This window comes from Bombus affinis, chromosome 1 (genome assembly GCF_024516045.1).
Source record: "Bombus affinis isolate iyBomAffi1 chromosome 1, iyBomAffi1.2, whole genome shotgun sequence".
In the NCBI taxonomy this organism is placed as follows: Eukaryota; Metazoa; Arthropoda; class Insecta; order Hymenoptera; family Apidae; genus Bombus; species Bombus affinis.
The window spans coordinates 19,877,047-19,894,330 of record NC_066344.1 but is presented as its reverse complement, the minus strand read 5'-3'; the positions used below and the strand labels follow the sequence as shown (position 1 = coordinate 19,894,330).

Genomic DNA, 17,284 nt, shown 5'->3' with positions numbered 1-17,284 from the left:
ACGACAAGAGAGAAAAAGAGTGTGTGACGAGGTGTATTTTTGCAGGGATTCTTCGACGTTCAATAAAAGCTGGATTAATTTGCACATTGTACTAGGGCGACATGATTTTCACAGTATTCAGGAGTATTCGTTTCATCAATTTTCGATGGCGGTCTAATCAGTGCTAGATCTTTCGTATTGCGTGCTCGGTATTAGTTGTTTTACTTGAACATGAGGAGCGATCGTACGTAGAATACGTAGAGTGATGTATATATATATATATATATATATATATATATATATATATATATATCTATGATATATGATATATATATACGTGCTTGTGTTTGACCACGGACTCGCGAGTCTTGCTGAGACTCGCACATTTAAACTATCCGACATTACTTAACCAACGTCGGAACGCGGAAAATGACATTGCGCGAATCGTCGGTTTTATATCGCCAGAGAATTAAACCGTTGATCACTGTATGCCGCGACACGATGTTGATAAGAACTGATTACGATTACATACACATCTACCTTTTTCCTTTATCCTCTTCCTTCTCCTCCTCTCTCTGTCTTTTTGTCTCTTTGACTTTGTCTCTGTCTATCTGTCTGTCTCTGTCTGTCTGTCTGTCTGTCTGTCTGTTTGTCTTTCTTACTCTTTCCTATCGTTGTAATTACACTGATACGTCGATACGATAGCCAGAACGATTTACAGCTTTTTAATAAGTTCTAGTGGAAACTTTGAAATCTATCATGTAAAAGCGATACCCGCGTTCCCGCAACTTTCATAGATAATACGCGAGTACGACGTTACATAATCCGTCGAAGCATTTTGAATTTGCAATTGTGGACTGGGAACGTTCGAATTTTCCTGTAGGAAATCGTGCTTCTATCATCGAGAATCGAGAGTCGTCGAATTGTCAGATAATTTTCGATGAAAATTCAAGTTCAAGCCAGCAGATACTGGAAAACAATTTTAAGGGTTACTGGATAGAGTAAAAATTCAGCTTTTCTGTGATATAATATTGTAATAGCTTTTTCGTAATATAATATTGTTTCAAAATTTTATATCAGAATCTTCTAGCCTCTTAATCGAGTTGTTTCTCAATTGGAAGCTTCTGTAATTATACAATTAGAAATTATAAAAACAATAAAGACAAATTAATTACAATTAGCTCAATTTTAGTCTGTGCAAGTGTAAACGTGATATATAATTCATAATATATATAATTTATATATACAATATGTAATATATATAATATTTTTAATTGAAGTAAAATGACATGTAATATGATAAGGAATCTTTAAGAAATTATCATATCGAAGAGATTAACATCTGAATGATTAACTAACTCCTTTTCCCCGATTAACTGATCAATTCAATTGATTCTCAGTTTTATAGTTGATACATACTTACGCCATATTTTGGATGAAATGTATAGGCGAATCAACGAATAGATTAATCCGAGACTATATAAGTACCAAATATAACTTATAAGCATGAAATAAGGTAAAAATTTATTATGTACATATGGAATATAGATGTGGCATATATATAAACTCTATATATGAAATAATGTTTACTAAACATAGAAATCGTTAATTTTCATTTACATCTTTAATTTAAATACTTTTCTTGAAGTATAATCACGAAAGAAGAGGAAGGAAAAAACGAAAAGGTAAAAAATTAAAATATGGATGCATAAGACGCAAAAATTACTAAATTCGTTCAAAAATTACTAAATTATTAAAATAACAGCATTTTTGGCACAATTTATATTAACTTTCATTAAAATAGAATAACAACCATTCAAATTGGCTAATTGTATACGTATATTAGTACTCGTATTTTCGTTATAATCATCAAAATAAATACTTACAAATTGGTCATTTATATTAAAAGTTGGTAGTTTAAGTATTGAGACGACAAAGTTATGTTATTTCACTAAATGTAGTTGGAAATAATAAATAAATATCTATGTACTTAATAACGCTGAGGGAAAGAGTTTCCAAAATAATTAATACGTCAACTAGTGAAATATCAAATACTTATAAAATTATTCTAAGGTTCTAGAAGACATTTTTATTTATTTGCATTATCTAAATATAACATAATCACGTTTAGGCAAAGTTAAGCAGTCTGCGTCTTCTCAGCAAAAGATGTTTCGTTCCGATACCAGGTCCGTTCAATATTTCCTTTTCTCAATAACTATACTGTTTTAGTCTTTTCAACGTACAACCCGTTCTCCTGGAACATTCAACAAGCATACAAATGGAAAGCTATCGAGAAGTCTTAGCGGTTTTTCTGTTGTACTATAGCGACTGTCGGCATGCAGATTTTGTTAGTTGCGCGTGTACTTTACCCATTCTTTTTTGGGAGCTGACGCTCCTTTCCATTCGAGAATGACGAATTCGTTTTAGGACCTTCACCGATTTTTCCAGTGCATCATCCTGATTCTGTACCTCACCACGCCAAAGATAATATCATATGATTGTTTCGTTGATCGACTCGTTAATCGTATCAAGGACAGCAATCAAAGAGTCTAAGAAAGATGCTGCCAGGGAATATTCATTATCTGCGATTTTTTCATTAATTAAACGGATCCGGTCGTTGAAATCAGATCGAAATATCAGAGGTTCAACTTTTGAATCAAGCAACGCGTTTCTATGAAAATTGTATTGATAATTTTGATCTCGCGATTAGCTACTTTACTCTATGTGTACTACGATAGAAGTATTAACACCTGCATCCTCTGAACAGTAATTTATCAAGTATGCAATAATATTCGTAAGGTTCCATCTATTAGGTTAGATTATAGGTAGTGTAGGTCATCAACTTTTTTAAATGTAATATTACAGTGTTATGTTGATTTCATGTTTATAGGATAACCCGATGATTTGCATTTGAAAAAATTTCATTTGGTTTACTATCAATTTCATTACAAAAAAATTTTCTAATAATATTACTTTTCGTAATAATAATGTTTTATTAGTATACATATAATACTAATCGCGCGAGACAACCCTACTAATATTTAGTACAAATTGAATGCTTTTCATTATATGCATTTTATTTATCAATTTATTTATCAACCTGATATTTCGTTCACTTAATATATATCATATAATATAAAATACTAAATACAATAAAATTTGCTGAAGCTTTTCAAGAAAATATAACCCGTAGATGTTATGTTAAATACGATCACTTACGTGTCCTTTTTACGAGAAATTCTCAAAAGTAAATGACTTTTTTTCTCTGTTGCATAATATTATCCTGCCAATTATTAATTAATTAATTATTAAGAAGCTCTACGACTACGCACTTCCCGCGAATCTGTCGCGCCCGCGTCTGTAACGATACGTTCGATGAAGTACATATATCGTTCACGATAATAGCAACGCAGTCTAAACAGATGATCAAAGTGCAGCTTTAATCACGTGAATTATAGTTCTGTCTTCATCGCATCGTGCGCATTTACAACGACTGATACTGTATTGTTGCGCTTACGTGACTGAGACTTCGCTGTCGGTTGTTTCTTCTGGTTATCATATTCCTTTTATTCTTGGTAAAATAACAATATCCGCCTTGCTCCTTGATCGCATACAATATTCTAAGTAGAAGATCACAAGTCGTACAGTTAGCTTCTGTCGGAACCTTCTAAGTCACAGTATTATCTACGACGACGCAATACTTCATTGGAGATTTTTAGAAACAAATATTCTTAGCTTAAATTAGCGCGCCAACACCAATCATTAATTTTTTCCTATCGATAATTTTTAACCTATTTTTTTCATTTTCAACATATTTGATAAATTACTTTTCAGAGGATCCAAGTGTTAATACTTCTACCGTAGTATAGGTAGAGTAAAGTAACTAGTTGCGAGATCAAAAAGAAAAAAGGCGAAATTTACTACAAATCATGTACATTCAATATTGAAAAGATTTATAATAAAGATATGAAACTTCATTAGTGTGACAATAATATACAGAGCCAAGAAAATGTACGCACTCTTCTCCTGCTGCCTCCTGTGTATAATATAATCCGAATATTTGTGTGATTTTTTTAATTTGAACTTGGATTTAAAAAAGTGCCACGAAGGTTCCTGGAAACATAACTTTAGAGTTTAGGGAATGTTAGAAATAGTTCCCAATTCACCTAACTAATTATTTAATGCGTAAATTACTTTGAAAAGATTAATAAACTATAAACTATAAATTATAGCATCCCTATTCTAAGACTTTTGAATCCGAATATTAATAATTCTTACAAATCTGGAATATATAACTTGCAGAACGTATACTGAACAATATTACAATGATACTGACGATATTTTAAAATATTTGATAAGACATACGTAATATATACTAACAATTTTCCATTATAAGTGGTTAAATACTTTCGTGAGCGATTTAATAATAACCTTGTGAAATTTGAAAACATCGAAGTTTTTATATTGGTATAATATATATAAACTTGGTTTTTTAAAACTATAGATATTTTCTTTGCGTTTCAGATTTGTGTAATACTTCTATAAAATGTTTATTATTGTAATGTATTTGTTATATTCTAACAGAACAAAATGTGAGTCACGGCATTCGTCTGTATTTAACAATGTTGCATTTGTATGAATTTTACACTGTTTGATGTTTAATAGGATAAAAAGAATATTCAGCACACAGATCTATCGAAAAATTTGTTCGAATTTCGGATACTAGCATTAATTTCTCCGGAGATGCGGTGATATAAAAATTGCATCGATATTGAAGGTTACGTAAATACGGATCGTTTCAAAACTATGATAGTCTGTTGATATTTGTTCGATCGAGATTTTTTTCTCTATTATTTTTGTCAATTCATTCATTAACAAGCATAATGGCAATGTGAGACAATTTTATCAAAAATGTGAATCTACCAAAATCTCAAATCTATTTAACGAATCACATTGAGAGTCACTTTATTTCATTGTGTCCTGCGATTAATAACAAATATTTTTTCATTTAACTATTCATTTATTAACCCAAAAGCGAAATCTTACTCTTGAGGGAAAGAAGTTATTGAAAGAAGTTTCAAACATTTCACTTAACGAACGATTGTATAATGTAGTAGAAATGTTTGGTAAATATTCCAGAATTCCTTGGGATTTTTTAAAAGTCTGAAACAGTATAAAGGTTGGACTTGGACATGAACAACGTAATCTGTCTACAGAGCATTATCGTCATTTAGTTAGAAGTTTAGTTAGAAACATATTATTGATTCATTGATGAGATTGATTGATTTAAAAAATTTAAGAAACTATAGGTATTTGTTGAAACAATTAATTTGAAAAAATAATCTTTCAAAAAATGAACGCAATATGGAATCTGGTTATCGTCAATAATCGCGTCGTCAAACATCGTCCGCTACTCCCGTGATAATTGCTCTATTAAATGCACCGAAAAGAATAGTAGTTGACTTTGTTTAAAGAAGAGACAACCATCGGCACGCTCGTTTTTCAACGTCACTGTCCATTATTTGGCCGACTAAAAAGGCTTTATTATATATGTCGACGTAGAATGCGTTCGTATGTAGATGGCTGTCGGGCGATCAAAATTAAATTCGAACGCAACCTATGCCAACCTTCAAATTTGTGAAGGAGACGCGAGACGAATGATGATCCGCACCAGACATGTCTAGAGAGGAGAAAGAAGAAAAAAACGAATCTCGATTACGGATTAGCTCTCGTGTAGTAGTGGAGTGGCCAATTAAAATTGGCTGGTACGGAGCCATTATTTTTATTGCGTCTGGGCCACCGAGAAGAATGTGACTGCCGCTTCATTCGTACGTCACGCAGCTCGCGCGAATTCTCTATGTCGCTTGAAAGACCATCGTGTGCTGGCGATTCCTCGTAAAAACCGTTCTCTTAAACGTCGGCGTTGCGCTGTGCATATTAAATCGCCTTGAATCGCTGCCGACCGAATCACCGCATCGTTTGAAACTTTCGAAGAGACCGAACAGAACAGCGTTCCTAATTTATACGGAGCTTCGATTTATCTTATTTCATTACTCGCCGATAAAACGTTTTCTTTCTTTTTTTAAATAATAGTTGAAATTACAACTAAAACTTCCGATATCCATTCGATTAAAATAATGTGAAACGCTTTTGGAGAATACTCTGAAGGCTTTCGGTTAGCGAACGTTATGCTATCGGCCGATGAACGGTCAGAAACGACCGATTCACGCGCACAACGGAGCGGCGCCGGGTAATTAATTCGGTGAATTCGAAATATCAATTAAATGCGTCCTCGCGGCAACTTGGCGACCTATCGAACTGTTTCAATCACGACATTCATTCCCACGTACGAATAACGTCTAGGTGAATTTTCACGCCTTTCCCCACTCACTCCTGGTATCCCCCGGTCCGTGAGCGTGCACGCGAGAGCGCAAGCGCCTTTACAGTCAGCACACGACTGCCGCGGCCACGCAGACAGAGAAAACCGTCGCTTGCATATAGATAAACCAGGCGACTCGTTGTCCGAGGTCGGTGCTCAAGGTTGTGCGTGACGTCACTGGACTTCTTCCTCGGTCCCCACCTTCTGTCCTACTCCATCGTGCTCCATCACCTTCTAATATCGCGAGTTTGCGTCTATATCCATGGCACGACATCATCACACCAGCCTGCCTCATCTATCTTTCCGCTATGTTTTAACTAACGCGATTCCTTTAACATCGCCAATCCGACTAACAACGGAAATTTCACACATGGCTCTTGCCGTGCTCAACGAATTTTTTCTCCGGATTCATATCCAGTTGAACGAATTCTTTTTTTGATATTATTTTAATAGCAAGAAAAATATAGTTCATTATAAAATGTGCATCAAACATTCCCAAATCCCATAATTATAAGACTTTATGTAATTTGAAAAGAAGTTTATTCAATTAGATACGAACCCAAGACAAAAAATTGAACAATTTTTACGTTTGTATACTCTATGTATACCGCACGATTTTTTAAAATCTCGAAATGTAATTGGTTGATTATTTGCACCTACACAGTAACTTTCATTGAAAAGATATAGCCATGTACTACAAGCGTAAAATTGAATTATGTACCTACCAAATGCTCTGGTGGAAAATTGTACATTCCTCAAGTATAATCATATAATATTATTGTACATATAGGATTATTACCATACTAAATTTCATTAAATCGATGAGGACCATATTCGATTTATCTGTATCATTAACCAGAAGGACAGTTTGTTAAAACACATATCTACTTTAACCATATTTGACACGATTCAAAATGTCTTCACACATTTTTCTTTCATTGTAACTACCTTAGAGTTTCAGAGTTTCATTTTCCTTATTTATATATCTCTTCAATGTTTTATGAAGCTATTTGTCGAATATTACGAATTTCTCTACACAGTGTATGATTCTTGCGTGGGCTGTGATTGATTTCTTTTTTTGTATTCTTTGTAAGCTACTTTGCCATTTAACGCAGTAGAATAAGAAAGATTACAGATTAAAGATTAAATAGATTACAAGATTTTATTTCGCACCTTATGACAATGTTTAAGTAGAATGATCGAGAATGAAAATTAGACATCGAGATATATGTATGCAGGGATATATGAGCTAACAGAAAGTTATATTCTTCAACTTTAATTTATTAATTTATGAAGAAAGTAATTATTTTCTCTTTGAAAAATATACATTTATTGCGTAGCTGAATAACGAAATTCAGAAATTTACAAAATTTGTATTAATTTAACTTCTGAAAGTCATGATAAAAGATATGTGCTATTCTTATTTATTTCTCAACAATTCTAATGTAACATTTAGTTAAAGAATTAAGACAAAAATTGTCGTGACTTTGAACCTTTTCTTTATTCTCACACACACTTATCTTTCAATTCTATATATTATATTCTAAACAATTCTCTTTCAATTATGCCTTGCTTGTATTCGTGTCGAATCTTTATTCATCTCCGTACAGGGTTTCGTCTTTTTAGAAACACTCACGCGATGGTTTTGAACAAAATGTATGTATAGCACTTTATGTATATTTCGGTGCCTAATCTACGTCTCTCGAATGATAGCGCGCATATTCTGCTCACTCTATTCATTCTTTCGTATCTACTCTTTCCGTTTCGGATGTTCCTGGAATAATTGGTCTGCGCGCTCACGCGACGTTCATTATTTGCAGGCACAGCCATCCACTTCGCGGAAATCAGCTATATATCGTTTAATAGATACGTATTCTTATTACTATTTTATGCATTTCTATTTCTCTCCAGGTTTGCAAACGGCGTGAATAATAATCCAGATGGTCACGCGTTCATGATGGATTAGTCGCAATGCACACGGTTCGCAATTTGAAAAATTGCATCTTACGCTGCGAATACTACTTATCTAACCATACCGTGCATGGCAGGGACAGCCTAGTTTTGAAATATTCACCGCATGGTTAATCCGGATTCCGTCACGGTTCGAAAATCGTAGACCTGCACTAGAGAAGTTGACACAGGACTGGATGATGCGACTTTGTGAAAATTGCGTCAGATTGTATTTTATTCTGAAATTATAACCAGCGTTTAACTTTCTACCTTCAAAGCGGGAGCTATCTATTTGCACGTGAATTTAAAACCGTTTTGTTGCTTTGATTTTACAAAAGTTTGAAATTTTGATATTCATTTACAACAAATTTATAGTTCCAAAAATATTTCTAGTTTTTGTAAACGATGGAAATTAAATTTTTTAATTGTTTTCTTTCTTAAGCTTCATTTTTAATTAATTTTTTATTTTAATTTATAATTTTTATAACGTTACCATGAACCTTTGAGGTGTGTCATAATTTTCTGACAACCTACCTATGCATGATTTGACAGTTTGTAAGTTCTCAATCATTTGCTCACCGAACGATCTTTCATTATATCCTACAGTTGCATTATACAGTATATTTTAACATATTTTAATAAGAACAATATTATAATATTTGTCTTTATGATATTTTGGTGAATAATGGGCTTTACTGCTAGAAGTAACTTTCGAGAAGAGTCTTTAAATTTTAAACAACACGAACTTAAATATCTTTTATATACAAAATTTAACTGGAAATACAATATTGGAGCACACATACAAATCATTCCAATTTTCTTGTTGTCACTATAATAAGATCACGTTAATTATACAATGGACAATGCTTCTCCCAAAATAAGTAACAGAGAAATTTCATTTTTGATCCTGTCTATTGTTCACATTCTTCGTCAATATCATATGTTAGCGATAAAATCGATTCGAGCATTTTCTACAGCTAAAACTTATCCGGTGCTGGTTAATCCAACGTTGACAGTAATTCATATTAGCGTAATTCCACTGGATCTGGTGTGCAGAATTAAAAGTATTAGAAGGCATTAAAATATTAACCAAATATTAAATTTTATCAGAGATTGACAGAATTTTAATTATTGTATTTATTCGAATAATACATATATGCATATGTATAAGGTGTCCGTGGATTGTTCGCGGGCCTGTGTAATTCTTTTATATCCGAATTGCATACTGAACCTTTTTCGTAACTTTCTCCATGGATTTTTGATCGTGCATGAGGCGTATATCAGGATTTGCGACGCATAGTGGTTGCGTAACGAAAGCGCGGTTTCGATACGAAGTTCTAGCATCGATACGTAACGTATACGCGCATTCTCTAAGAATCCTTGCAACCCGAAGCCCACGCATTAGGCGTGTACTCCGTGCAGGAATATGTACATACTATGATTGCGTGGAAACGTTACGTGTGAACGGTATAACGAGTTTCCCGAGTGAAAGGGCCACATTAACACGGAAAAGTTTACACTTGCCGCTGGCGTTACACTCTGAGAAATATCAGTGGGCGAACGCGACCCGCTCGGCTACGAGCGTATTTAATTGTTTGCTTAATTGTTCGCTGATGAATGGATGGCATTAAGCCGGCATTAAATAATGGATGGAATAACACAGTGGCTTTCTCGTTTAGGCCATATTTATTGCGGCTCATATGCGAACGTCGCATAGGTATATTTCTAAGTAGATATGATTTACAGGAATTACTGTTGGTAATAAAGTTCAGATATTGACTGTAATTATTCGTTGTTGCGCGTTTTAGTCGCAAGCTAGTCAAAATGCAGCTGACATCGTAGAAAGAAATATTTTTGAATTTTGTATGATACTTTTACACTATTAGGTTCGGCTGTTAATAGGTTCAAAGATTGTAGAGGAAAAGATACATCAGTCATGCTTGATATTTTGTTAGGTGTCACGTAATAATTGCATAATAACTACAGTCAAATATTTAAATATTGAAAAATGCGGAAACCAATATTATAAATCATGTAATAGATATTGTAACTTATGTTTAGCACGACAATTTGAATTATGAATATTTAATGTCGAAAGATTCATAAGTTCATCCACGAATAATTTTAATGTCTTTCGTAATAACGTTAGTAAGTATTAGTAACAGGTTTAATGACTAGATCGATAAAATACTAAAAGTATAGTATCCACCATAACATTTAATACGTAAAACATTCTCAATTTAGGTTACATTTCTTTTTACTATACTCAGAAAAGTATGAATTTGCATAAATATCCGTAGTCTATTAATTATACAAATAAAGAGAGATAGTAAATCAAATGGTTTCTATTTTAGAAAATTTATTTGATCTTGGTATCTGTGGCAATTGTAAGACATAATCTGTTACTAGAGTAATAGTTGTACAACGTAATAAGGTAAAGTAAAACAGTTATTAATAAGTTAATGAGCAATAAATATGTTGTAAAATCCACAATTAAAGGAATCAGAGAAAATATGTTAATATTTAATTTCAAATTGACTAAAGTTTATATCTTTATCTCAAAGCCACGAAATTATTAAACAAATATATTTATTCTGTAAACATAAAATTATCAAATATAAGAATAAACGTCGTAGAGAGATATAGCATAAGAATATGTAATTTCCAGCTATAAGAATACTCATAACACACGTTATTGCTAAATTTAATTCAATAGAATTATTTACATTAATGTTAACATTACTAAATATACGAAAATATGTAATAGTTAGAAAATATTAAAAGCATTATTTATACTTCAATTTTCTTCACATGTTAACTAAAACCGACAAGATATAATTTCTATTTCATATTGCAAATGTTTTCAATTAGCAGTAACAATTTATTTATTTAGAAGATCACTCATTTTTTAATCGCATCGTTATTTATATAAAAAATAAATTATGTCTTTTAACCTTTAAAGAACTAAAATTGGTTACTTTGCCTTTATTAATCGCTAATTTGACTGAAACGATGTTTTGATTGATTCAAATGAACCTCTTCCCACGGTCATTGTATGATTATAAATTTAGAATTATAAAGCAGAATAGTACTCTTATGAGGAGCTAATTGTATTATTAAATACAAATAAGTTTTATTCCACTCAAATAATCCTTCTACATTTCTACGTGTCAAAATATTTATACGAATTGGTTATTAAAGAATTATAGACAGTTTATGGTTGTTAAATACTTCAAGAATGAAAGGGTTAATAAGTTAATTAATTTACTGTTTCTTTGATTAATTTCCCTTTAATTTAATGAAAATGGCATTTGGGAATGTTCTAGTCTTTGTTTATTAACAGTCGCATTAAATGGTAGAAAAGGTATCATCGCGGTGAGCGTGTACCGCATCATAAATTTCATACTATTTATACACTTTATATGCTGACGAAATTCATGTTCGCACGAAGGGACAATGTTCTATTATATGCGAGATGTCGCGCACCGCTGGTGAATAAAAATTACACTCAAATTAAATTACAACCAAGTTTAAACTCGACAGTCAAACTCGATGACTATGTAGTTTACATTCACTTCTATCTAAAATCGGAAACAATCGATAATCGGTATGATTTGGAAGAAACTGGCCGTTTTTATACCATAGGCATTACAAAAATATATTCTTTAAAATTACAGAAGGATGTATTGAATAAAAGTTTCTAGTATACTAAATATCACTATATCTTATTTACAGAATTATTTATATTGTTGGTTAGTGAAAAACATAATCTGTTTTCCTTTTATTTGTCAACTAAATATATATATGTATATGTGGGTAAATCAGAATGAGTGGTTCATTGTTAAATGTTTCTTAAAAACATTATTGACTTCTTGATAGATTTTGAATACATAGAATTTACGTTCAAACGTTATTCTGGTAGAAGATAACATTGTTAGTAATAAAGTATTTCCAATTTTTCAAAATCACAGCAAGACCTAGAATACTAGATGAAGTGATTATAAACACAAAAGTATAATTGAGAAACTTTCTGGAAAGAGAGCCCATAAGATAAAATGGTAAATTGCGTTGAAACCTTTAATTCTAGCTTTACAATATTAACTACATTTGAATTGATAATTATAACAACTCTTAACAAATTTTGTTCTTTTTATATTTACAAACCAAACAAAAATCTCATAATGATGTAATCATTTAATTAGGAAAAACATACACGTGTAAAATCTTAAAATGAAATTTTTGACGGTACGTATCGGAAAAGAATTATTTCTTAGTCATTAATTACTAATTTAATTCTCTCCTTTTCTACAAGTATTTGCGATATCACGTACATTCGTGCTATATTAGAAAACCGCGTAGTTTATGGAATCACCTCTTATTCATTATAAACCTGTAGGTCCCTTTTTCAGAAAACTCTACGATATTATTAATGAATTACATAATAGAAAGTTATAATGGTATCCAATAAATAATTTGGTAATCGCCATTTAAGAAAAAGTTATTATCATTACTAAACCACGGATGTTTATGCATTTTTGGAACATTTAAAAAACTATACAAAATGCACAGGATTGGTAAAAATATATAAAATATTTGAAGTAAAGCGCTCGTTAGAACATTCAATAGACCGAACATTTTCAATGGAACTCAAATAGATATCTGTTTCATTTTTCATAAAACGCAAATCTAAAAGAAGTTTTACATCATTACTAAAGAGAGACTTAGTTTCAGGCTAAAAATGTACAAAATGTATATAAGTAATGTGCAAAAATATACATATAGAAATTACCAATTATCGTATTTATAATGTCTAGTAAGTGAGCTAAATCTCAGTTTAAATGTTTAGTTTTGTTCATAAAAATATGGAATTACATGGACATTTGCGGTCTGATCATTATTATCGGAATACAGAAAGTTATTTGTTTATGTTTGTTTTTCAAAGATGAGATTTTTCGAATAAGAAGCCGATTCTGTCTGGAATAAATTAGATTTGGCCGTTTCCTAGCTGCATGAGCATAAACACGAGACGCAACAGGGTCTCTTTCGAGGTGGAACGAAATGTTTGGTCGCTCGATCTCGCTGGCTTTCGCCTTCTCTTAACATCGTTCAAGGTCGTGCTGTTCTTGCAACGTAGTAAAACGAATAATGTTAAGCCCCGCCTCTTTTCTTCTGAACACTATCTGTAACTTTATCATCGTATGGAACTTCGGTTCAAAAGCAACAAGACGCGCCACTCTGGGTTGCGTGGTATTTTTGCCTTTTTTTGCCAATCACGCAAGGTCTTGATCGTACAGATCATTATTGTTTATTTGGGATTACGAAAATTTAGAAGGTGCGTCCATTGGTCTACGCTTCGATGTGGTACTTTGCATATCTGCCGATTTACGTTCAACGGGTTTAACCTCTTGCCTTGTAATGTCACACCCCTGGCAGAGATTATAATTTTGGTTTAATGTGATTGTATTCATACTACACATTAGTTTAAGCTCTAACCTAAATTTCAATTGTTTAACCCGATGATTACATTGCAAGTATGTACAATATTATAACTAAAAATGTATTTTGCATTGTCCACTTTCGTCTATTTACAGAAGGTTCAATGATGAACATAATATTCAAGATTAGGGACCTATTTGATATATCGATATAGAAGTAAACAACGAGCCAAAAACTAGAGCTTTGGGTGGGTATAAAAATAATTTTTAATTAATTTCTATCTTAACCTAAGCAAATTTGAGGTAAATTTGATGGGATTTATCAATATATGTAAATAAGAACATATAAAATATTCAAGACATAGTACTAATTAGAATATTTAGTAGGTGGAACAATTTTCAATATTTGAATTGTTTTCATACATACGTTATTTCAATTATTTCCAAATATAAATTTGCATAAATATCTGCAACCCATTTATAACAACAGAAATGTCCAAATGTTAAAAGCAAGCACTTTGTAAATTTCAATGTATAATTAGGAAATATATAGGAAATAAAACAGCATAGTCAAGTTGAATTGCATATAAACAATGATTAGGTCTTAAAATTTTATATAAATGTTGATATTTTTTATCAATGGATGATACTGGAATAACGCAATGTGTATGCTGCAGAATATTATTTTAAACTATAGCCATGATAAATAAATTTGAAATGGAAACTAAGCTTTTTACATGCGGAGGATTTGTTACATCCTACAGCAGAGCTTTTCATTTTCTATGCTACTTTCTTAGAATAATAACGAAGCTTTACATTTCTAAAGATTAATTGTAAATTATATATATAATATCCTAATATTATGTTGCATGACACAGTAATAGTACAGAGAATTGTTAATGCTCACTTGACTCATCGCTGCTGGTTCCGTATTTCGTATTCTAATGGTGGAGACAGTTGACTTGATATCTCGCATTTTATATTATCAAACAATAGCATTTGTAACTCACAATCAGTAATAAATGAAAACAAACCATTGATTCGTTACGTAAATTAACTTGCTAAACTATTTAAGTATACATAGTGACAAAGGAATTAACAATATTATAAAGATATTTGCGGTCGACTTATCAGAAGTACCAAGTAATAGTGAAAATAATGTTGTTGAAAAATATTTCAAACGAAGTAGACGATGTTTCAGATAATATTGGTAATCATAGAACCGGTAACCGTAGAATCATAGAATATTAATTTAAATCTGAAGAATTTTATTTTATAAAAATTAAAAATGTTAAAATATTTCTTGAAATTAAATATTTCATGCAAAAAACAGCTGGCTAATACATGCGATTGATGAAATGTCTGATCTGCAATATGATTATTCAGGAAGTTCGTAGTAATTTTTAGATAAATAAGGTAAATACAGATTAAATCCTTGTTTAGATTTAGCAGAAGTTTATGATATTTCTAACATTTTTACTAATTCCCATATATATATATATATATATATATATATATATATCAAGAATGGGAAGTGTATCTGCAGGATATTTTTAATCTCTAAAATCGAAATTTCTATCTGAAAATTTTTATGAAACATTTATGAACAATTCTATGAGATAAAATACTTTCTTTATAAACATTACCTTACCTGTTAATTAACATTAGCATACCTTATATGCCGTTTCACAGATATGTTTGCCTTTGCCATATGAAATGGTAAAAAATGTCATTAAATATAGAAAATGCTTTCTATCTCTCTTTGTTTTTAAAATAGCGTAACTTCTAGAAGAGTCAACCAATCATAATGAAACTTTTCTCAAAGACATGTGAAAAGATGACCTTTCAGATTACATAATGGTGAATTCCATGTGCATTCAATGACTTTCACTTATGTTTAAATGTATTAAAATATCAGCAGTGGTCAAATGTCCAAACAAATAACCGAAACATAACACAAACAACATAAACTTGCCAGACAATCCAAAACGTATGTACTAAAAATCCTAAAACATGAGATTAGTTATGTATGTACCTGCTGTCATTGATTCATGGAATACTTGACAAAATATTAAACGTTCCATTTCATCGATCACGCCACGTTGTATTACATTGTATCATAGGTCACATCATAAAGTTACAATTCTTAAATATTTTCACTTCTATCAATAACTTAATTACAAAACTTTGGAAGAACTTTCTAGATATTTTCTTATTTTTCACAATAAAATTGAAAAACCGTGTAGAATTATTTTATTACTTAACAAACTCTTTATCCTTAACTACTAGAATAAAGAAAAACAATAAATAGTAAAATACATCATTACTACGTTTTTAATAGACACTTTAGGTTCATAGATAATAACTGCAGTAGAAATAGAACATCAGAACACGCGGTAATTATTGCTTCTAATTATTAATTTACCATTAATTTTTATATATTGAAAGAATTTACATATGTACATAGAGTTACTAGAGCTACTGAAATATCCAGATACTTGTGAGTGGTTGTGTATTTCCATATCTCGATGCAGTACAAATTTAGTTTTATTTCAGTGATTTATTATATCATATAGAAAAAAGCAACAAAATCAGTGAGCGTAATTGGCTCACTGACTTCAATAAAAAATTTTTAATTAGATGATCGTACGAGGGAGAAACGGGGACAGAAAAGAAACAGAAGGTTGGAGCTTGTCGCGGTTCGATTTTTAAACGATGGCGGGAAGGTAGTTTAAAAGTTATGGTGACACAGAAACGACCGCCGCCATGGTGAAAAACACTCGCAGACATGTTTAAACGGCGATTACCATATCCATGGCAACAACAGCATCGATCCCTAGAGGATTTTTTATAAAGCCACCCTTATGCGTAGTCGCATCGCTCAAGTGCGTTTACGTAATGCGTGTACGTGCATATACATGACTGAAGGTGGACCTATATATAGGCGCATGCTTAGATATATATAACCTTGCGTATGATTATAAATATGTAGCGTAATATACAACAATTTCTGCGTTCCAAGCTAGCTCGTTACTATCGATACGATACTATTGACGCGGGACACAGTGTTTCTCAAATTTTTCTAGAAAATTTCATTTTCAATCAGCTGTAACAAGACAACACAAAACTTTGGTCGTGAATAACCGATCAGAAGCACGAAACAAATCGCTGCTGATCAGTAGGTAGGAATGAAACAACAGGGAAGGGGACGTTTATCAGAGAAACGTGAACGGTACACGATTTTTTTCGGATTTCGGAAAGATAGGAATATTTTGTTTGGCTCGTGCCGATCCAACAATCGAGACGATATCCTCGAAGAAATTATCAATCAATCATACCTTCGCGGTTATATAGCGCGTAGTCTTTTATTGTTAAATTCTTGTTTATTCATGGAGAAACTGAAAAATATGCGCAAAATATTGAAAAAATTTTTGTTGTTTCATATACTTATCTATTTGCTATACTACATAATATTTACTTATATTTGCAGTATAATTCTACAATCATAAATAAAATTGTCCGCCACTGTTGGAACTCTACG

General features: G+C 31.8%; 1 protein-coding gene and 2 long non-coding RNA genes across 6 annotated transcripts in view; 2 read left to right on the top strand and 1 right to left on the bottom strand.

The window, feature by feature from the left end:
- LOC126917799 (forkhead box protein O) overlaps positions 1-17,284 on the top strand; it is a 339,440-nt gene that overhangs the window by 119,832 nt on the left and 202,324 nt on the right. The window lies entirely within an intron of this gene.
- The window catches only part of LOC126918292 (uncharacterized), a 263,782-nt gene that overhangs the window by 145,994 nt on the left and 100,504 nt on the right, over positions 1-17,284 (top strand). The window lies entirely within an intron of this gene.
- LOC126918185 (uncharacterized) lies at positions 1,795-4,052 on the bottom strand. Its single transcript, XR_007711257.1, has 3 exons — positions 3,199-4,052; positions 2,349-2,540; positions 1,795-2,233 (listed from the first exon to the last, which is right to left on the bottom strand). It is a non-coding gene; the product is annotated as an uncharacterized LOC126918185 (long non-coding RNA).